Source organism: Metopolophium dirhodum, chromosome 3 (assembly GCF_019925205.1).
Source record: "Metopolophium dirhodum isolate CAU chromosome 3, ASM1992520v1, whole genome shotgun sequence".
NCBI lineage: Eukaryota > Metazoa > Arthropoda > Insecta > Hemiptera > Aphididae > Metopolophium > Metopolophium dirhodum.
Window position 1 is genome coordinate 13,296,090 of NC_083562.1, and position 23,668 is coordinate 13,319,757.

Sequence of the window (23,668 nt, forward strand, 5' to 3'; positions counted from 1 at the left end):
GATCACATTGGTACTACCTATTAATAATAAATTAATATATTAAACAATAAAGTATGTATAGCTGGAAATTTGAAAATTGTTCTCTCATGAAATTGCATTTGTTAACAATTGATTGACACTTGTTATTCGATTGACGAGAAGTATAAGACGTGTTTGCAGTCTTAAGCTGAGAATATTTTTCAAGTTAATCGTATACTGAATGTCTGAATGTAATAATAAATACATTTTTGCATAGTTGATGCCTACATGTCTACACTGTTAATTTTTCTAGTTCTATGAAAACACTCGAACGATCCGTGTATGGATTAAAAAATATATGATTATTATTGGTTAACGCAAAAATATATTGTCTGTTATAAATTATAACGTTAATATACTACCCATTTTCTTTAGGTATAAAATATAGGCAATAGCCAATAGGAATAAGTTTTAAGTTAACGAGACAACTATCATAGACGGTTGATCCATTTAACTATTAACTATTGATGAAATGATTGATGAAATTATAACTGTATCCGCAGTGTAATTATACGCAATGCACTATTATACAATATGTCTAGTCTACAGTGGGTATATTATGTAAATTATTATGACATAACATTTATCGTAAAAAAACAGCAGAAAAAAGCTTGATCAGAAACGGAAACTTTAGTTAAAAACAGATCGTAAAAACTAAATATAATAATAATAAACGAATAAAATTCACTCGCGTTTACAATGTGAGACCGTGCCATTTAAACGGTATAAAACTATAAAAGTCGTTTGATAATAATTATATACTTTTGCGAAAAAAAAAAAAAAAAAAATAAAAAAAATAAAACCTTTGCGTACGCATAACAGAATGCCGCCACCTGCACCATCGGTCGGACGCGCGTGCATTTTTTTTTATATAATATTATATACATTTTTCCGCAAACTCGTATGTATACACTATGTGTGTGTGTGTGTGTGTGTGTATGTGTGTGTGTGTACATAAAAAATGCGCGACGCTATATAATATGAACCGTTGAGCACAACCACTATATACCTACCGCTACCGCGGTTACCACGGATACGTGCGTTGTGTGTGCGCTCGCCCACGGAGCCGGCGCGCGCGGACCGTGCGGAGCGCAAGTCCCATAGGAAGAAGAGCGCAGTGCCGTAACGACCGCCGCCGGACGCGTGTGCGACTTTGGCGCGAGAATTTTGTTTGGCTTTCGATTTTTTTTTTTGGTTTACGAATCGCGTCCTGCCTTTAGCAGATAATTTTGCCGGACTCAATTTGTCCGTAGACGCGTAATATACATTGAGTTGTACTCGCATTCTTCGTATTTTACGCGCCCCTGGCGATCCGACGCGGACGACCACCGGCGGCGTGTGCCCCCGCGGGGCCGGCTCGGATATCCGCAAACGGATTTCACCGGAGACGAAAGCCAACCGGAATCGTAATAGTGACAGTGGTCGAGGTTGCGGTCAAAGTAACCGGTAGCCGGCGGAGGTGGTGGTGGCGGTGGTGGTGGTGGAGGAGGAGCCATGCGAAAACCAAAGGTAAAAAAAAAAATATGAATATTATGATAACGGCATACTAGGTACCTATATTATATAATTTTTTTAAATTTTTTTATCACGTCCAACTATTATAAAATTGATGCGTTATTATTTATTCTACCGTTTTCTCCCCGCTGCCGCCGCCGAGACTGTACGAAAATAAAGAGATTTGGCGGGACAGAGGCCAAAACGCTATTACAACGCTACACGTAATACATCTGTCTACCGCGTAGCCGTCTCGTGTCCGCGGCAGGAAATTCGCACTCGGCCAATTATTATTACCGTTTTATTATTGCATCACACACGCGCCACACACATTGTCCGACAATGGCGGCGGCCACTACAGAGTAGAAATAACGTCTCTACTATTATTATTATTATCATTATTTCAATGAAATTACTTGTTTCGTATCCTGTACGATGTGCGTCCTCTCCAGAACTCTCACTGATAATTATTATAGTTATTATAATTAATATCGTCGGGGGACATAGTTGGGGCACCGCCCTTTGCTCAAATCATGATCAGTCCTGAAATTGACAAAAAACAAAATGTATTTAAAAATGCACAAATACCTGATTATTAGAAATAAAATATTAACAATATTAAAACTATTTCTAATCAGTTATGTTAACAGTAACTGGATGTATGGATAATATATCATTAGCCAAGTTCTTTTGCTGAATAATATCATAAAGTATATGATTAAGTAATGGATTAATGATGTAGGCCAGGATATAAGCCTATAGCATCAAATACAAGATAAACTACATAAACTATTGGACATAATCATGTCAGATAATATTATATATATGTAATATATTATGTTTAATGGTTGATATAATATATATTAGGTATACTAAATTAATTTTTGATATTAAAATAACTATTGTACTAAGTATATGAAACTTAATACTTAACAAAAAAATTAAAATACACAATATAGGTATTACCTATTCAAATAAAGAAAATATTAGAAAAATCAAAGAGCTGTATTTTTACTTACATATTTCATTACATAATTGGAATGGCAAGGGGTGGGGCATGCCTACCTTGGAAAATAATTTACTAAATATATTATAATATGTTAAATAACTATTTATATAAATATTATGAAAAAAAATTAAATATAAATTGAGCTTTTCAATTCTTGATTAAATGAGTACCTATATACTATAAATAGGTTTAGGAACCTCGATTAACTTGATTCCTCCCTTGAAAATTACCCTAGGGCGGCCTTGGCGGTACTATTATAGATTATATAAGCTTTATTGAATTGAATAGTACGCTTAAAGATTCAAACCTTTTGGTACCACAATTTCCGTTACAAGAACACCTTTTGTAACCTCGACCGTTACCGTTTGACATCTGGCTCGCTATTTCCTTTTACAATTTGGAATAGTGTGACATACCAACCGGAGGTACTAAAGGTAATGAACAAACACCTAACTGATTTTAGATATATTATCAATTATGGCAAAGTACCAAATTTCTGTCCAAGTCTATAGAATTATTCCTCCACATAACAAATATTATATTTCTCGGGTCTACTGGGCTTTTGTAAATAGCAGGTAGATACGTAGATTCACTTTAACGCAGTCTCTAACGTTCGCTTGAAAAAACTTATATATTAGGTTATGACTCATTATCATTTGATAACCCTACATTTGTGATAACGTAATTTCCTTAAAATTAAATAATATTATGTAGTTAGAGTATATATATACACAAAAAGGTAACAGAAATGTATGAAATTAAAAAAATTAACATAACTCAAGATATAATACTCTTAACATTTTCTGGATCATATTAAAATTATTAACTTTAAAATCATTAACCATAGTCCATAATGCATGGCTAATGTTAACATTACCTGTAGCATACTATTTTTGGTCCTGAAATTCGAAATGTAATTATTTAAGATTTTTATGTTGTATTTATATGTATTATGTATACCTGGACTGTTCGATTATTTCGATTAATCGATTATTACGATGCTTATTTTTTTCATCAATTATTTTACGGTTTTTATAAAATGTGATTAATCGCTAACTAATTTCTGATTAGTCAAATAATAATAATATAAATAGTATATTATATAAAAGTGGACATCTAAATCTACATGTCATCCTGCATATCTTGTTTAAAATTGTGTAGAAGTTAAAGAATCAATATACCATTGGTAAAAAAAATAATTGAACAGCCCTATGTATACTTACAGGTTTACGAGATTTTTTTTTTATTTAATTCAATTAATTCATTCACGGCAGCCAAGTACAATGTTAAGTTAAACAATTAAGATGTAAATTATATTTTATGGTATAAATTATAAAGTTTGAGAAATTGAATAACTTGATTGTAGCAGTAGGGTTTGGCCTGAGATTTACTTGGATATTATTACTTTTCTAATACATCATAATACCAATACCAAGTTCATTAAAATCAAACTCATTGCTCATCAATCATAATATATGTAGTGTTGTATTACTAAATTTATGGAATCTCTGATTACGACTTATTAATTTTAAACTTATTTATACTTGTTACACCATATACATACAACAGTAAAATATAAAAATACGATTTAATGTATGACTTTCTTTTTGAAATTACGTAGCACTTACTTAATATTAACCTACATAATAATAGTATAATACCAATGATAGATGGATAAAAAAACATAATTATTAATAACGTAATAAAGACAATCTTTAAATTAAAACCCTAGAATTTATCCCATGAACATAAAGTTTTGAACAATTATGATGTTTGAGCTGAATTTTAAATAATACTTTTAACATTGTAAGATTTTTGTAAGATTATGATGATTTTCATCTCGATTACTTTTCAGAATAACCTCATCCGACAGATAATTTTTATATTAAGAGGACGCTACACGGTCATTTGTTGTCTCCGTCTTACAAGTGCGTAACATAGAAAATTTACGCTCAGCAGATCACGTTTAGTTTCGTTAGTCCAACAATTAGAGTGAATTGACCTATTATGAAACTTGATGTTAATAATGATTGTATGTGGGTTTTTTACGATAGTTAAATTTTTTAGCAAGTCTTGCGTTTATAATATAGCGTAAATTAAAAATGCTCATACTCACTTAAAAACTGAGTTATCGTAAAAAAAAACCTCATAAAAACACAGATTTAATAAGATCAAGTTAATAATAGGTCAATTCACTCTAATTTTTGGAGTTAAACGTTATCTGCTGAGCGTAAATTTGCTATTTATGCACTTGTAAAACGGAAACAACAAATATTTCTGTGTAGCGTCCTCTTAAGCACAAATAGTAATTATAAATAAAACAACATTAAAAAAAATAATATAGTGAATGACATAATGATAGTAATAATAGATTAATAATAATAAATAGGTAATGATTAATGAATGAATACTTATAGTAGGTAGTTATTAATAACTATAGTATATTTGCTACAAGTTTGCTACAACATAAAACAATGTTAATGAAAACTTCATTCTCTTTAATACGGTACCCATTTTTTGAATTTGGGTATTTGTTGTCCAATTATATAAATATCGAAATAAAATAAATGATTAGTATGTTATAACTTATCTACAAAGTTACATTAGTAGCATATATTGTCAATTTATTTATTAATAACTATAAACCAAAATTATATAACCGTAGTTTATATAGGTAAATATAGGTAATCGTAGGTAGGTAATTAATATAATATTATACACTGTTTTTAGAATTAAATTTTTATAGGTGACTATTTAAATAATTTAAATGAAAAGGAATTACAATTAGATTAATATGCTTTTATTGCTTCAATAGTTAAATAACATTATTCATTTTAAATAACTTTCATGAAAAAACTTAGGTGCACTTATGTCTTATATTTTGTAAATTGATTTAACCATTTTTCATATTATCTTTATTAAATTACATTCTATGATAATATTCTTCAAAAGGTTAAGCTATAATCTCATCAAAAATTTCAAAAATAATTGTTGTTTTTTTTACCTATTACAGTATTACACACGTTCTTTTTCTAGAATGATATTTTTACTATAAGTAATTAATAAGTATCGTAGACAAAAATGTTGACCTTCTATTTTATTTATTTTAACTATCATAGCATTTCTAACTAATAAGTAATAATATTAGAAGTTAGGCAAGAGGTACCAGGTACCTACGTACAGACTTTTGAATAAAGGTCTTATCAAATTTTTTTTTGTACCATCACATTTATATAAACATAAATACATTATTAATTAAATAAATAAGAAATAATAATTCATTATAAAAACGAATTCCCAAGTTATTTACTAATAATATTTTAGTCGGTGTTTATTACTTATTGATTAAAAATAGGTATAGTCTATAGTATCAAGATTATTACAAACACTTATGTATTTTTTTTTAGGAAATATAATTTATTGTATTTAATATTTATAATCATAGTAAGGTGAAAATATTCGCTATGTACCCATTTTTACGTTATTCTCATTAAAATACAATTAAAAAAGGTGGGTAAGTGGATGTCGCTCTGCTGTACAGTATGTTACAAGTGGGTCACTCTAATAGATGGTGTTAAATTTGAATCCAATGATATAATATTAACAAAAACGATTCTGAACGAAAACGGTCCGTCAGCCTATGATATTACCAAGTATATTTGATAATATTATTGTGAATAAAGTAATTTATATATAACCTATTTACGTGGAACCTTGTTTTAAATTTTTGATCCTTAGCTACAAAAGTTAAACATTTTATAAATTTTTAACTACAAAATAATTAATAATTTATAAATTTGATAAATGTTGTCAAAATTTGAACTTTAAATGCTTATAAAAAAAAAAAATTGTGTCTATGTATTTTTAATATTTTTCAACTGCTATTAGAACAATATATCAGGAGCCTTATATTACATTTTCACGCTTTTTTACCCAACAAATAAAATTTTATTGATATTTATAGAAAAAAAAACTAAAAAAATTGAAAACTGACAATGTCCGGAAACAGCTCAAAAAGTGTCAAATTATTTTCAAAATTTTATCGTGTATAGAAAATGCTAATTTAAACATTCAGTGAAATTTTCAAGTACCTACAGTCATACGTTTTTTAATTACAACAAAATAAGAAAATCGTTACACGAGAAATCGAGTGAATATCAAATGTTGTAAAAATATGAATTTCAAACGCTCATAAAAATTTAATTTGACTTTCTTGTAGACGTTTTTTTTTTTTTATAAAGGTAGACAAACTTATGGATAATCTTGTATTACATTTTAAAATCTTAGATTTAAAAAGAAAAATTTTTATGAATTCTCAACTCAAAATAATTTGCTAATTTTCGTGATTTTTCCGTATTTTGTCAATATTTGAACTTTAAATGCTTATAAATAAAAACTGTGACTAAGGATTTTTAATTTTTTTCATCTGCCTTTGAAACAATAACGTAGGTGCCTTCTATTAAATTTTCAAGCTTTTTTACTCAGATAAAATTTTATTGATATTTATAGAAAAAAAACTAAAAAGAATGAAAATTGACAATGTCCGTAAACAGCTCAAAATAAATCAAAATATTTGGAATTAAAGTTACACTAAAAACCAAAATCGATTTTCTCGAAACAGATTTTGCGTAAAAATTCCCGTTTTTCCTTAATTTTTGTTTTGTTTTTCACGTCGCTTTTGAAAACTACTGGGAAAAGTACCAAAGTACCAACTAGATTCACTTTCCTATCAAAAAAGTTACTGTTGAAGAAAATCCAAGCACTTTTACTGTCCTAAAAGGTGATGACAGACACAAAAATAAAAAAAAAACACACATCATTGTAAAATCAATACATTCATCGCTTCGCTCAGAATCTAAAATATTTATTCGTATAGATTTGTAATAATATATTAGCTGCGCATAACTCAAATTACCGTTTATACATTAAGTAAATATATAAGATTGGAGGATAAAATCAAGAATAATGATGGATTTTATTAATTTTATTAATTTTAACAATAGATAATTAAGTAACTATATTTTTAGATAGGTATGAAGATATGTTTGGAGTTTTTGTAATTTTTATCAGTGTATATCAAAAAATATTATAATTTATCATAATTTTTTTTTAATGTTTGTACGAAGTAATAAAGCAATTGACTCATAATAATGCAATTAAAATGTAGAGACTGTATACCATAAAAAAAACTATTATCGTTTAGGCAGTAGTAAATAAATATATTGTTAAATATTAGTGCTATTGTAAAAATATGGTTATTTGAGTACAATTTGTTGTACTAATTAAGTATTCAAGAATAATTAGTTTATATTATAATTTTAAACATTAACAAGCTATAATTAAATAGTTCTTTATCAGTAGGTATTTTATTTTTCAACGATTTTGAACGTTGGTATGATCTCTTTTGATTTTTTTTTTATACTCAGAAAAGTATGTATACAGCCATATTTATAATCAATTTTTTTTTTCTTTTGCTTCCAAATGAATTTATGTATTCCTAATACACATTTCAGTCCAAAACAAAATAAATAAGTAAGTATATTTATTCATAATTTTTTTTTATATTCATTTTTTAAATAAAGGTTCTATGGAAATAATGAAATACGCTTGCACAATAATATACCATGATATATTTTGTAATAATGAAGAAAACGTCATTTTTACAAAAACGATTCAAGTTGAGTTGAGTTGAGTAAGGATCCGCTAACAGTAACACGCACCAAGTGACACTTATTATTTCGATCATTGCCAAGCAATTAATTTTGTAAAAGGTTACGTTTTATTTTCAGTTAGCGATTGGGATTTTGCGAGAGTGATTCATTGTACACGTTGTACATTATACGTCACACCGATAAACAAAAACCACGAATTATTATTATAAAATACTTGGATTAATGAATGTAGAGCTGCTTATAAAAAATGGGTACCTATAATATTATAAGTATAAAGATAAAGCTACTATTACAAGTAAAAATAACTAACAGAGTGTGCAATGTATTTATATAATAAATGATTATAAAATATTAGCTGATCCCATGCACTTCGTTACCCATTAAATGTACAAACTGTATATGACTCAAACTTTGTTCAATGCGTTATTTAATATTAGGTGTATGATTTTCTAGATTTATCTTAACTTTTCTGTTGCCCGGAATAAAAATTCTAATTCGCAGCAGTAGATCGCGGACCCCGTGCTGTTTGTACACACGTGTATGATTTAACTCTAAAGTATCAAAGTTATACCAAAGTTGTCGTTTTTACTTAATTCCACCTACGGTGGATTAATATAATCAATTAATACAAAATCCTAACCTAATCTAACCGTACTAAAATCCAATGAATAAAAAAAAACCAAATTTAATCCTTTTTAAATTAGCCTATCTTCTTCCCAGAGGTCTAATTTACACACAAACATTCTTTTTTATGTATATATTTTGACAAAAAATAATAATATAAATCAACAAACATGCCCTATTAACTAATAGCAACCAATATATAATACACTATTATTATTTTTATTTTTATTTTTTTCTGGACAACCTTTATTACTAGGGGTATGAAAAATAGATAGTAGCTGATTCTCAGACCTACTGAATATGCATATAAAATTTCATAAAAATCGGTCAAGCCGTTTCAGAGGAGTATGGTAAGTAACATTGTGACACGAGAATTTTATATATTAAATAAAATCTCTCTATTACACAACAACGTTTTGAAAAATAGTTTCGTTAAATAAATACTACGATGGCAACCAATATTAAAGTTACTTTGTAAATTTTAAGATGGATGGAAATAGACGTCAGATATCAGATGAAGAACGAGTGTTATGATAAAAAGAACACTATATAAGAAATAAATCAAAAAATAGAGAAAAGAATAAACGATAACAATCACAGGAAATCAAAGAAATACAAATTAGAGAAAGAACAAGCAGATAAGCCTTAAGGTTTAGATATCGGTATTTGCAGGTGTCATAATAGAAAATGTAATTTAAAAATGAAAATAGGAGATCTACAAACACTTGCAGCTGTTGCCACGGAAAACTCCTCTATAAACATGATACGTATCCACAAGTACCTATTGAAAGACTTATTGCATATTTATTTACATTTGTTAGATTATGGTGTAATTAATAAATATGTTAGACAAAATTTTTTTGCACTTGCTTCGTTTAATACTCAGAACTCTGGTGTGAATTTGGGTAGTGGTATTTCATCCACGATAACTGTTGGTCAAGCTACACAAAGCTTACCATCTAAATAACCAAAATTTGATCAAATTTATATTTATGACGATGGACTGATGGAGTAACAATGATGAAACTCTCAAGTCGCAAATAAAAGATTAAATGGAGGTTAGCGAGCGAAGAATTCGGTGGCCAGAACCTTCTGGTATGTAAAGCAAAAATAAACATTGGTTGTGGATATTCTTTACATTTTGTTTGATAATAACCTGAATAAAATATGTAAAATCCAAAGTCGTGTCAAACGAATATTGCATTTTCCTAGTTATGTAGCCGCCACACATCCCGGCGAAACACATTTTTTATTTAATCTCATTATCCAATCACTGTGAATACACATTTATATATAGATTATATTGCTACTTATAACATATAAGGGTAGGTATTTACCATCGTACTTAACTGTTTATTTGTATCAATACTCCCAAATTTTACAGTTTCAATTTATTATTAATTAAATATTCTATTCATATTGTTTTTGAATTTATACGTAGGTAGTAAAAACTTAGGCAAACTGCATATTATTGTTATTTAATTTATATTAATGGTGTAGTATGAAGTGTTTAAACATTTTAATTTAATTTAATCGGTATAAATATTTCATTCAGAAAGAATTAGTATGTGTACTTCGTAGTATTATAGTAAATTTACTTTTAATATTTAAAAAAAAGACCATTTTATATATAACTTATAAATTAATACCCAGAATATTAAGACTCGGCAGGTCAATACACTAAACATATTAAGTATCACTTATTAAAACAAATTTAATTAAATTCTTAACCAATTACAGTAGGTTACTAACTTAACTTCTAAAACATGTATAGGTATTATAATTATGGTGTGGAAATAGTATTAGCTGTATACGGTTGGCACTCCCAGAAATTCCCATGAACGGGAATATTCAAGGATGTTCCTGGAAATACAAAATAATTAAAACGTAAATACTATTTGTATAAGGGATTTTTTTTTTTAATTATAAGTACTTTATAAGTTTTACTCAAACTATATTTGAAAATATTATTATTTATTTTAATAGAGTACCTAACGGTATCTACGCAGAAAAAAAAATTTTAGTCAGTAAATCAAGCAAATGTGAATAGTTCCAATAATAGAATATAATTTTATTATTATTTTTGAACTGAGTAGGTCTTTTATTACACTCATATAGGTATTTATTTTATATGATCTGCACTCTGCAGTAACTAAAACACTACAACAATTATATGTGACTGTATAACCAAAGAATAAAAAAATGGGTTTTTCTGTCATATAATCATTAACCATCACTATAATTGGTGTGATAAGCACCATTTGAACGTTTTAATTTCAAAGGTAGTTATCAATAATTAGCTATGAATGTTAATCATCCCTCGTTTTTATTTTAATATTTAAAATAAAAATCTTAAGTTAGTTAATTTCAATACATGAATAAATTAAATCTTGAATTCTTATTTAGATTCTGAGCGAAGCGATGAATGTATTAATTTTACAATGATGTGTGTTTTTTTTTATTTTTGTGTCTGTCATCACCTTAAAAATGCTTGGATTTTCTTCAACAGTAACTTTTCTGATAGGACAGTGAATCTATTTGGTAAATTTCCGAGTAGTTTTTAAAAGCGACGTGTAAGACAAAAGAAAAATTAAGGAAAAACGGGAATTTTTACACAAAATCTGTTTTCAAGAAAATCGATTTTGGTTTTTGGTGCATCTCTAAAACAAATTACCGTAGGTACATGAAATTTTGACTGAATGTTTATATTAGCATTTTCTATATACTATTACATTTTCTAAATATTATGACTTATTTTGAGCTGTTTACGGACATTGTCAATTTTCATTCTTTTTAGTTTTTTTTTTCAATAAATATCATTAAAATTTTATTTGTTTTTTAAAAAAGTTTGAAAATTTAATAGAAGGCTCCTAGGTAATTGTTTCAAAGGCAGATGAAAAAAATTAAAATCCATGGTCAAATTAAATTTTTATGAGCGTTTGAAATTCATATTTTTACAACATTTGATATTCACTCGATATCTCATGTAACGATTTTCTTATTTTGTTGTAATTTAAAAAACGTATGACTGTAGATACTTGAAAATTTTACTGAATGATTGTATTAGCATTTTCTATACACGATAAAATTTTGAAAATAATTTGACTCTTTTTGAGCTGACATTGTCAGTTTTCTTTTTTTTTAGTTTTTTTTCCTATAAATATCATTTAAATTTTATTTGTTGGGTAGAAAAGCGTGAAAATTTAATATAAGGCTTCTGATATATCGTTCTAATAGCACTTGAAAAAATATTAAAAATACATTGGCATAATTTTTTTATAAGCATTTAAAGTTCAAATGTTGACAAAATTTATCAAATTTATAATTAAATAATTATTTTTTAGTTAAAAATTTATAAAATGTTCAACTTTTATAGCTAAGGATTGAACATTGAAAACAAGGCTCCACGTAAATAGGTTATATATAAATTACTTTATTTACAATAATATCATCAAATATACTTGGTAATATCATAGGCTGACTGACCGTTTTCGCTCAGAATCGTTTTTTTCTACAATGTTTATTGTATATCATATCATATTATTATATATCACTGAATTCAAATTTAACACCATCCATTACAGTGACCCACTTGTAACCTACTGAACAGCAGAGCAACATCCACTTACCCACCTTTTTTTAATTAAATTTATTTATTTCTCATACAACATTTATAAACCTAGAACAAAAATAAATTACATTAATTATACATTAGTATAGTTAAGATAGATATCTTCTTAAAGCACAAGCTTGTGGCAAGGATAGAGAGTTATAAGAAAATGAAAATGAAAACTAAAATAGAAATTAGTTCAATTTTACAATATAAATTTTAACATGCTTATAAAAAAATCTTTGTTTCCCACAGTGTAATTTATTCATTTATTATTTATATATTATATTTAAACATTAAACTTAAAAAAAAATTATTACAACTTTTTTTATTTTTTCACTTTTGAGCTAATTATGTATTTATATTTTAAAGTCAAAATTAAATATCTAATTGCGATTAGCTTATAGATAACATAGTGTTAAATAAACTGATTATTTTGAATTGTTTTATGTCCCCGGTCATTTCCAAACATTCTCAGAAATTACCACCAAGTTCTTGTATCGGAAATTGTGCAACCTTAATTAGCTTGTAAAAAAATAATATCGATCTGGCGTAACTATGTAAATACTTAATCATTAGTTATTAGAAAATAAAATATACTTGTATTTCCGATAAATAAGTGTTCTCATAAAAACAAACTCATTAAGTATTATTAACATTGTAATATTTTTTATTCAATAGTTATGAATTTATGATTTATGATTTATAATATGATAGCTTAATTTCTGTGGAAATGTTATGAACATCACAATGACGATTCAATTTAAATAAATTTAAGTAGTTATTATCACTAAAAATTATAAAAGTTTTTAAACATTTGAATGTTTTTATTAATAAAAACATAGTACATTTACAATCTGTACCTACATAATATTATATAAATATTATAATAACCAAGTCTGATATAATGCTTAAATGTGATTTAAGACACAAAAGGGAAAGTTACCCACTGGTGGCACCACAAAGTGAAATAAGTTTAAAAGATAAAATATGGTTTGCACATTACATTACGTACCTAACTACATTTGCTTTTCCTTAATCTTTGGTGAACCATGCTACCAAAAGTATTTTGTAAATAAGGCCCAGGAAATATCACATTTTGACACAGTTATTGAGACACCTCTATTAACTCATAAGTTATAATTATGTGTTAGTATACTGCATAGGGAAATTGGTGAAAAAATCACATGGGACCAATCGATCGTTAGTTATTATCTTTGCTCTAGTGCTAATTGTAACAATACTTTGAGTGTGGGGAGGGGGTGATTAAGTATATCCCCTTCTCATACTCACTCAACTAAAATACGTACAATATATGGCCAAATTAATTTAGATAATTGTAAGACAATTTAATATCAATATTTTATATCCAATTATTATGCAAAAGCAAGTTCTCGATAATATATTATAGTATAATAAAGCTTAGTAAGTTTTTATTCGTAAAATCATTTAAGTATACATAATTTAAGTTTTATATATATTTGTCTATAATATGATACACGAATCATTTTTATTAAATAACATGACCGTTCGTCAGTTAATTTGATTATTATTAATTGGATTACTGCAGCAGACGTTTTCCCGCTTGTAGCTTCAACGGAGTGCATAGAAGTTAACGACCAGTTTACTTAAGGAAATACTGTTAATTCCCCAAGCGCCTTTAAACATACAATATATAACGTTATAATTGAGAAATGCTACCTAGTAAGAAGATGGAATACAAGTAGAAGAAATTGAATTATATCTTCGTTAAACTATTTCGATAAAATTTGATGACCGTAAATTATTGTAAGTACAGCTGTTAACTGTTGCATATACCAATAACGATAGATAGTTAGTAAAAAAGTAACAATTTTTAATTTTAGCAATTCAATGTTTTACTTATTTTGCATTTCATAAACACCAATTATATAGGTTTAGATTGGATATATATTTTATTCTAAACACACAAAAAAGTTCGTATATTTATTTTATTAATTCTGTATATTAAAAAAGGTTTATGTGCTTCATTACCTAATTTATAAATAAATTTAAACGAAATACATGTTGGAATATGGAATCCATTATAATAGTAATCTAATAGAAAGTTCGATTGATATTTATAATTTTAGCTTATTATTAGACTTCTAACGTATCTGCCAAATGTCAAACAAGACCAACGGTTTCCTACCTTTTCTTTTGTCAATACCCTAAACGGCAATGGTATAATATTATTAAAACTATTAAATCTACTGTATACAAATATAACATTTATTATATAAACACTTATTTAAACTTTTTTTTTTGATAGGTTCATTCCAAACCATTAATTAATGTATTCCTTTCAAATTATTCCCTGTATTTTAGCTTTTAAATTACATTTTATAGGGCAGCCAGAATTTAATTGTGTACCCTTTAAAGCTCAGTGGTAACTTTAAGAATCATGTGCATCATAATTCATAATACTACATAATAATATTATATATTGTATAATATACAGTCTAGAATAGTTTATGTTAGCAAAAACCGGTATTCTTATTTTAGCGAATCCTTTAATATTATTTATTTGAATTAATATAATATTAAATAATACCTCGTAGCTGATCCTTATTTTGGCATTATGGCAATTAATTAATTAATTAAGTTACCTAATTTTTAACTTAAATATTACATTTTGTTTGTTTTATATTAAAATAATTAAAGTAACACTAAAAATGTTTTAATGTTAGTTTTGCATTTTATGTATTATACCTATATGACATATGATACATTATAGTATAATCAATTATTTATACTAATTTATTATATGTATTTTAGGACTACATTTTTAGTAAAATTGGTTTAGGAATGGTACATTATGTATTATATAAGCTGTAATAATGTAGGACTGTTGAGTATATTATTACATCATTATGCTATAATATATAGTACTATTATATATTATTATAACTTCTTTTATTTTATTAAGTGGTAGAAGTTAGAAATAAAGAAAGAATTAAAAAATTAATGTCAGGAGTTATATTCTAATTATGTAAGCAACTTAAAACTAACTATATCTTATCAACAGTATTAATTTACAATATTAAACAATTTTTATTTTTCATTTTGGATAGATTAAACTATGATTAAACAATATTAATAACAATGTTATAAATATTTTAATCATACAAATAATTTCAGGAAAATACCACAATAATATTAGAAAAAAAAATCTTTTTTATTTATCATATTTTCATTTTTGGATTTTGTAACATACACGAATCAAAATACATATATTTTGAATATTTTTCAATAATATATAATAAATCTAATATGGTATTAAACATTTAGTTTGCATGATCATTTACACTCAGAATATTGACAGTTGGTTTTTTTATTTAAGTTTTATATTCTAATTTAGTAACATATTACATGATATTAATTTATCATAATATGAAGAATGCTGATTTTGTAATTAAAGTTACCATATTTATTCTATAATTTCTTATTAAATAGCAATATTTACATTGATTACCATCCAAACAAAGCTTCTACCATTTTATTAACACTAATGTTTTGTTATCTTGATTAATATAAATAAAAGTATTTTCGTGGTTTAAGTGGATATAAAAAAAGTCGGGGGGGATGGAGTGGCCCAGTGGATTAAGGCGTCGGTTCGAATCCGGCCGCGAGCAGCATTTTTCTTCAGGCAAGTCACGGTGTCCGGAGAGAAGTGCCGCCATCCCCCACCTGGGCATACCAGATACCTACTGGTGCCCACTAAAAAATCTGCCAAACCAAAACACACGTGTTTACTAACCTACAGTTTCTCCCCTACAAATAAAAACAAACAGCTAATGGCCAAAGTGGCCGGGCTTCATGATCAATAAAAAAAAAAAAAAAAATAGTGGTTGAGTATCTGATAAGTCAAATAAATACAAATTTAAAAAAAAACATTCGGTAGAACACTTATATTTGTTTATAAGTGAATATTTAAATAATTCTCTCGAATTCATAAAATATTCCAATGTCAAATTGTTTATACACTTTATTTCGTTATAAAATAAAAAACCTTTTAAATATTTTTTTTTAACTCCTTCATTTATGAGATTTACGTATCAAAGTAGTTTTTAAGTTCAAAGAAGAACTAGATAAGCAGGGAATCTATTTTTAAAATATTCTGAAGCCAACCTATTTTACTTTGCACTTTATGCGATCTTTGCATTTTAACACCCGACCGAACCAAACATTGGAACTTCAAAAATTATTTCTTATAAAACTATATGCCGAATTTATCTAAATCAGTACCTATGTCAAACAAATCAGCTAGAACATTTTATCAGCGATATTAATTAAATGCGGTTATTTGATGAGATTTTATTTTATCAGCTTTTCCATGTTTATATATAATACAATTTTAGCTTTACTACACGTAATGTTTACTCTAAATAATTTAAATATATTTTTTAAATACCTTCTTAGATTAATGTCACTGCATAGACTAATACACAATATTACTGTTTAGTATGATGGATTACACTTAAGTTTAAGGACGGCAAAAAAATATACGATGTAATGGTCTTACAACTTTAGTGGTTCACGGTTGGGTTTTTGCGCTAAGTATAAACACTGTTGTCCTGTTGCCTGTAAATTATAGGAGAGGACAGTGAAGTAGAGCGCAGTGTGATGTAATAATATCCTGAGTACAATGTTTTTATCAACGAATCAAGTGTGTGTAAGACCCGGATGTCGTGTATCTATAATAGGGACGGTGTAATCTCCGGAAATCCATTATGTAGCTGCGGTACAATGGTGGTGGAACTTTTGCGGATTACGGTGGAGAGCTCAAGACAACGACTTATTCGTTAATTTGAATTTGAACTTTTCATACAAATTAAACTCTTTTAGAATTATAAAATTTAAAAGTTTATATTATTATTCTATATAATTTCATTAAAAAGTGACCAAACCATATGCCGAAACCTGGCACAACTATTAGGCGGGGAGGGGCTAACAACATGAATACCTAAACATTTTGTCACTTCACTTTAAAATAATATTATGACAATATCAAGATAAATATATTGTTATAAAATGTTTAAGTATATTTTGCTTAATACATGTTCAACATCATGAACATTTGAATATTATTTTGTTCTTAAAAATTGCATTCAATTTTCAATTTAAATAATAGTACCTAAAACTTATGAATATTTAGTCAAAAATTAATTATTTCTATTTATTTATTTTTGAGTTACAAAAATATAAAAATGTATTATTTATTATTATTTTATCAAAAACTGGTTTTGCGTAAACATTTTTGTGTATTGTTATTTTTGTATAATACTGGCAATTATTTTTAAGGCACCCCCTTAGTACTAAATAGATTCAATTTACCACTAAAATCCACCCTCAAAGTTAAACATTATTAAAAATGCGATGTCGGACAGAAAAATTAAAACCAATACCATTGTAAAATCAGTACCAACATTCATTGCACTGCTCATAATTCAATAACAATTTTTATCAAACGATATTAGTCAATTTATTGTATAATATAATTTTCTGTGCTTTATAGACAGTGAACCTAACCATATAAGATTTATTATATGAAGGCAAAGTATAAAAAAAATCCATTTATCTGATGTCACTTTTTCCACATTATATTATAATATTATACCTATTCAAGAAAGTACCTTATTTGCAAACTTAACACAAATTATGATTATTATCGATTTAATTTTTTTTAATGCATGAAGAACATAATATTATAATATAGTATTAAGTACCTCTAGCATGTACTTGAAATAATTTTTCAAATAACTACTTAGTTTGAAAATGTTTCAAGAGGAAATATAGTTATTCCGTTCTTTTTATTATTTTTTTAATTTGAAGTGAATCTGATATTTTTAAAATTATTAGTTTTTTTCTTCTTGCGATTAAACATATATTATATGTTGTTTTCTGGGTATAATAATATATGTGTGACATTAATTAACTTCATGTAACGGTGAACGTGAGAGGATAAAAACTGTAAAATCCTCGTTTGTCGAGTTGTATTATAGGAAAAGCTAGTAAAATAATAATGAAAAAAATCCTATACTGTAGACTAGATGAAATCGTAAAACTCCCTGGGCAGCTGACAGGCTATTGTGAGAATTTTCAAACGAAAATTCTCATACTTTCGGTTATATAACCCATATACTACGTATTCCTACAATCGTAAATCTAGACGTATACATATAGAGATCTTTTCTTTCTCTTTTTTTTTATGTTTTCTGTTAACATATTCGTATGCTACCCGATCGTAACACATTGATTGATGCTGCTATCAAATCCAGACATCAAACCCAGTAATACAAAGGTAGAATTGAAATTTGTGTACCTCTATAAGGGAAATGGATCATCCTGGGTACCTGAACATCGAGAGTAAATTATACTAGCAAAAGTGAATACCGATTGTACCCTATTTTGTATAAAGGAGTAATATCCATTTTACATCTATAGAAATTGCTGCGTCACTTATGATACAGTATTCACTATCACTTAAAAAAACTTTATACAGAATATCTAAAACAACTAGTCATCACTTCGTAAACTTTAAGTGCTCAGTGGAGTATTTCGGAATTAATTGCCCATAACTTTGAGTTTGAACTTTTACAGAAAGATAAATATAATTTGTATTTGACTGAAAATAAAATGTCCATTCCATGCTAAAGCTATAATACATTATTTTAATCAAACATTGAATGTTTAATTAATGAAATAATATGATTATAAATTTATTATAATGAAACATGTGTAGGCACGTAGGCACGTAGTATTGTTGAATCGTGTATAAATACTATTTTTTTTTATATTCCATCTTTTATTTACCATTTACGATAATAATATGTTTAGATATTTTTAATTTAATTGTATACAATATTATGAGTTATGACATATTGACTTACAACAGTAATTCTCAATCAGGGAATCACGGAACCCTTTCCAAAGTTAAGGAAAATATTAAGTTGAAAGTTTTATTTTTAAACAATATGATGTTTGGTTATAAACATATAACTCATAAACACAATTTAGAAACTAATAATTGTTTGATGTTTAAGTCTAGTTTTTCCATTATTTTCAAAGTTTGATATATTAATTTACGTAGAATAAGAACTATTTAAAATCAACTATTTTATGGTGCAGCTTTAAAGTTTTAAGTAAAAACCCAAGAATTCCAAGGTTAACTGAAGGTGTTGTATCACTGGATTAAATGTTTATCGTTATGATTAAAATAACCCTTTAATAAGTTATGACTTATAATGTTATATTATAGGGTTATTCTTTTAAATGGGGGTTCATAAATGGAAAAGTTTTAAGGTTTTTGAAAATACTTTTTTTTAGATAAATTTCAAATAAATTTAAAAAAAAATATATATATTTTTTACTTTTTGAATGACATGATACATTTTTTATTACATATTGCAAAGATGAATACGTGAATAATTGAGTATTTTAATATAAAAAACTCGAATTTCGAACAAGTAGTTAATTAATTATAATTTATAAGGATTTAAAGTTTAGATGAGTGGTGTTATAGTGGGCAACATTTTTCGGTGTACTCTTGTGACGCTCCACTCAGCTCATGAAAACTTAAACACTTTTAATTGAGTTATAAGGAATTAACTACTCGTTTAAAATTAAATTTTTATATATTTAAATTATTTTCAAAAATTTTGTTTTATAATGACTTCAAATTACCTAAAAAAAGTATTTTCCATAAACGTTACAAATTTTCGAAAAAATTAGTTTATCTTAAAACAATTTATTTAGTATATTATTTTAACGAATATTATAAATTATATACAATTATTTTCAAATGTTTATTTATTTGTATATGTATATATTTTGATTTGTTCATAAAATATAATTTATTATAAACCACCAGTCATAGGCACAAATATCTACTAGAGTTTCTATAGCAACCCCTCCCCCCCCCCCAAAAAAAAAACTAATGATTTCACTACTATAATTTAAAAGCATCATAAGAGTTCAAGTATAGACCTGAGCGTCAGCCCCCTCAAATTTCAAATACTATTTACGCCACTGCCACCTGTATGTACATGTAAGTAAGTAGAATTCAATGTCACTCTTTTTTAATTACATGAGTACCTAATATCAATCAACTTGCAATCGTTCAATACAATATATTAAACTATAGGTATTCAAAATTTTTCTTGCAACAAATTCTCATAATTGTATTGTTTAAAGTTTAAAAATTTATTAGTACAATTTTAAAACTATATTTTATCATTGTCCTTAGAAATCATATAAACATTTTTTTAATATATATATTTTCTGACCCTTTATCATTTTATATTTATATTAATACCTATTAGGCACTAGTTGAATTACCCGGCGTTGCCCGGAAAAATATATCCTTTTGGATGTAACATGCTGAGGAAACAATGTCTTTTTATGTGTAAATTATATTATATTATAATGTTTTAAATATAGCCATAATATGGCCCATATATTTTAATATATTGTTTTTACTGTATATAATGTATAATAATATTTATTTATTGAAGAAGTTTTGAGCCAGCAAGATTCGTTATTAAGTAGATTTATATTACACGAGATTAAAGATGACTGCGCGTGAACACGTTTATTGTTGTGTCAAAGAACCCTAACGTGGGGACAAGGGTGGTATATATTAAAGCGATTTACGCTTAAATTGAAGTGTTGTTGATGTACCTAGTACCTACTGTCATTCTGTTTACTTAAACTAATATTTTCATATTGTTCCTACCTAAAGATAATATGTTTTTATTTTTACGTATATCAAAACAAAATTACGATTTGACGTTCGTAATTTGTTCCTCACTCTTCTCTATCATGTTGATCATTTACTGTTAACATGGACAAATTTATAAAATATATATCTAGGAAGAAGGGAAAAAATAAAACATTGTAATGTAATAATCAAACACGTCAATAATGAATGTAGAGAATTCAAAAACCCAGAAGGTAATTCAAAATAAGTCATCTTATTGTAGAAATAAGCGTGGGCCCCAATCAGCTATGAATGTAATTCCTTTTAGTTTTAAAAAAAATCTAAATACTCAATAAACTATGGATACCAGTATTAGTTATTACTATTATCATTATTATTATTAAATTATATAAAATCAATGTTTTTCAAATTATGTGACTACTTATTTACTAATCGTATGTTTCTTATTATTATTTTGTTACTATTTATTTTATTTTGTATTATAACAATAACATTTTAAGAAAGGAAAGTATAATATTCAGGCAATTAGGCGTAATGCTAATAACCTAGTTGTCAAAATTGAATAATAATCAATAGGTAGGTGGGAATAAAAAAAAACAAAATTTTATAAATATAATAAAACGCACTTTACCTATATTTGTATGTTACAATTATTATAATATTAGTAAATTATTTTTTGTGAATAAAGATAATTTGATTTAATTAGTCATTTGACATTTTTTCATACATCTTTGTTATTTATTTTCTTGTCTATAATGTTTTTTAATAATTGTTATTAGAGTTTTGACTACAAATGAAAAATATTATAATTTATAATTATTATTTTTCTTTTAGGTGTACTACAACTGTATAAATAAAGTTAAAATGTAACTTAAAACAAATACCTAAAAGAATTAACAACATTATTAAGTTTAAAAATAAATTTGCTTAGAAAACGTACGATCAAAGCTATATAATAATTAACCAAATTCTTACATTTGCTACTTTATAGTTGAGTGAAAAATATTATTTCACTATTAAAATATGTTTTGTATGGTTAATAATATTATTATATTTAGTATGAACATAATGGCATCATATTGTCAACAATATTATATTAACTTAAAATATCTTTCTTAAAACAAAATGAGTTTTAACTATTTGTTTATTCAAATGTATATTATATTAATTTTAATATAAGTATTTTATTATTATTTTGTATAGTAAAATCCACATTTAAAATTACAAGTGTAGTACTGATGCATGTTCTGTTTTATTATTGGTACTCAGATATACGTACAAATAATAAATGCTTATAATTAACAATACATTAAAATAATATAACATATTATATAATACATCAGTAAATTGGGTACATCATCATAAAATTGTTTTTTCTCCAGAATACATTATGTGATTTAAAATATTAGTTAAGTGACAAAGTAACATTTATTTTAAAATGCGCATAAGTCATACATTTATTTAGGATTAAAATATCAAAAGAATCTTAGGTGGTTGGGGGCGTAGATAATATTCTTTCTTTTTTTTTTTTGATCTTAAGCCCGGCATCTATGGCCATTAGCTGTGTTGCTTTTGTACGTTTTAATGTCGGTAGAGGGGGGGGGGGGACACACGTGTGTGTTGGGTTTGGCAGAGTTTTTGATTGGGCACCCGTAGGTATCTGCCATGCCCGGGTGGGGGATGGCGGCACTTGTTCTCCGAACACCGTGACTTGCCCGAAGAAATATGCCGCCCGTGACCAAGGAATCGAGCTGGCGTCGGCTGCTTCGCAACTTAGACCACTCGGCTACTCCGTCTCCAATATTCTTTCCTTTAAATATGTAACTAAGTCAATTAATTATAATACTAAAAACAGTAGAGTATAAAACATAAAACTATTTTCCGAAATCATACATATAAGATACAACATTATAATAGTTACCTCATTTGTGTTGTAGGATCCGAGAAACAGTTACAAAAAGTTTAAATGTACTATGTCATCAAGGTTACAGAGCTTAGAAAGAAATTGATATTACAAGTCACATGAAACTACTAAGCTGCAAGTGTAGAACTATAGTACATGGTATATGGTCACAATCATAAATAATGGCCAAACTTGCAGGTAGGATGTAAAATCAGTTTATCTACCTAATGCTTGTAACTCGTTAGACGTAATTTATTCTTATTCCGTATACAATTACCTACTATGTACTAATTAGTTATAAGTAGATATTATTGCGAATAATAACTCCGTAGTTAAAATTAAAATCAATATAATAATATCGAAACGCATTTTACCATCACAATCAGTTTTCATTTTGAAATATAATATTTGGTCGATATGGTATTTATTAAAACTAAAAATCAATGTTTCGTGGATTTAAATTCTGTTTGAAGTTTAAATAAGATTTCATCTGTTTTTCTTAGAATAATAAACGTAAATAAAAACATTCGATTCGATAGAAACACGTGCGTTGTATTAGCTGTTGTTATAAAAAAGTGCGTTATCGACGTAATCTTTG

General features: G+C 26.7%; 1 protein-coding gene across 4 annotated transcripts in view; it reads left to right on the top strand.

The window, feature by feature from the left end:
- Positions 1-335: 335 nt before the first annotated feature.
- Positions 336-23,668, top strand: part of LOC132941838 (potassium voltage-gated channel protein Shaw) — a 162,733-nt gene continuing 139,400 nt past the window's right edge. The window contains exons 1-2 of one of the 4 annotated variants that reach the window (XM_061010040.1): positions 1,512-1,527; positions 23,105-23,268. The gene's annotated coding sequence lies outside the window, so the exon portion shown is untranslated. Of the gene's footprint in view, positions 1,528-22,364; positions 23,269-23,668 lie in introns of those variants that run through there. The other 3 variants (XM_061010041.1, XM_061010045.1, XM_061010044.1) reach the window with 3 other exon arrangements.